Here is a 1,383-nt window from a genome sequence, read left to right as displayed (position 1 = left end):
GTTCGGCTTCCTCACAGGATCGCCAAGGAAGAACCTCTGCCACTGTTGTCTGGAGACCCTGTCAGATTCCACCCATAGCAGCACGTTCCCATCCATCACAGCCATCAGTAGCACAGGCATGGGATAAAAGGCGCCCTTACTCGTCAAACCATCCCCGAGCACATTCTCTGAATGCTGGCTTTGCCAAACTTCTGGCAGTTGAAATGCTGTCATTCAGGCTGGTGGACACTGACACCTTCCGGGACTTAATGGCATTGGCAGTCCCCCAATACAACATGCCCAGCCGCTTTTATTTCAGCAGGCGAGCCGTCCCTGCCCTGCAGAAACATGTTGAGGGCAAAATAAAACATGCGCTACTAAACACCATTAGTAGCAAGGTCCACCTGACCACCGATGCGTGGACCAGTAACCATGGACAGGGACGATACCTTTCCCTCACTGCCCACTGGGTCAATGTTGTGGAGCCGGGTACAGATCTGGAAAGTGGCGCTGTACATGTTCTTTCAACGCCACGGATTGCAGGACTCCAGTCTGTACACATAGACTCCTCCTCCTACTCAAGTTCCTCAGAAACAGCAGAGCAGGAGCCTGTTACGACCGATATGAGCACAGCTGTGGCCAAACGTCAACAGGCTATACTCAAATTAATTTCTTTGGGGAATCGAAGCCACACAGCGCAGGAGCTCTGGAATGCTATCAAGCTGGAGAGCGATGTGTGGTTTGGGCCAGCGAATCTCCAGCCAGGCTTGGTAGTGTGTGACAATGGCCGAAATCTGGTGGCAGCTCTTGGCCTAGGCAACCTCACACACATCCCATGTCTGGCACATGTGCTTAACTTGGTCGTGCAGAGCTTTCTGAGGGACTATCCGGATCTTGATGCACTGTTGCACAAGGTCCGCATAGAGTGCGCTCACTTGCGGCGTTCCAGCACGGCAAGATCGCGCCTCGCTGCTCTGCAGTGACGATTTGGCCTTCCGGAACATCGCATCATATGTGACCTACCCACCCGGTGGAATTCAACGTTACATATGTTGGAGCGGTTGTGTGAGCAGCAGGCAGCAGTCATGGAGTACCAGCTGCATCAGGCGCAAACAAGTCGCACTGTGCGCCGTTCACACTTCAGCACCATTGAGTGGGCCTCTATGAAGGACATCTGCCTCGTTTTGTGTGCCTTCGATTAATCCATGCGGATGGCGAGTGCAGATGATGCACTAGTCAGCATGACTGTCCCCCTTATCTGCCTGCTTCAACAAACACTGCAAGCACTAAGGGATGAGGTTTCGGAAGAGGTGGAGGATGAGGAGTCCAAAATGCCATCTGCTTCTGGACAGTCTGCGCTACGTGTTTCCTCACAAAGGCCTAGGCAGGGGACACTTTGTGAGG

The sequence above is a fragment of the Dendrobates tinctorius genome, unplaced genomic scaffold (assembly GCF_039654945.1).
Source record: "Dendrobates tinctorius isolate UK_male_01 unplaced genomic scaffold, ASM3965494v1 ptg000204l, whole genome shotgun sequence".
Classification (NCBI taxonomy): domain Eukaryota; kingdom Metazoa; phylum Chordata; class Amphibia; order Anura; family Dendrobatidae; genus Dendrobates; species Dendrobates tinctorius.
This window is presented reverse-complemented; position numbering follows the sequence as displayed.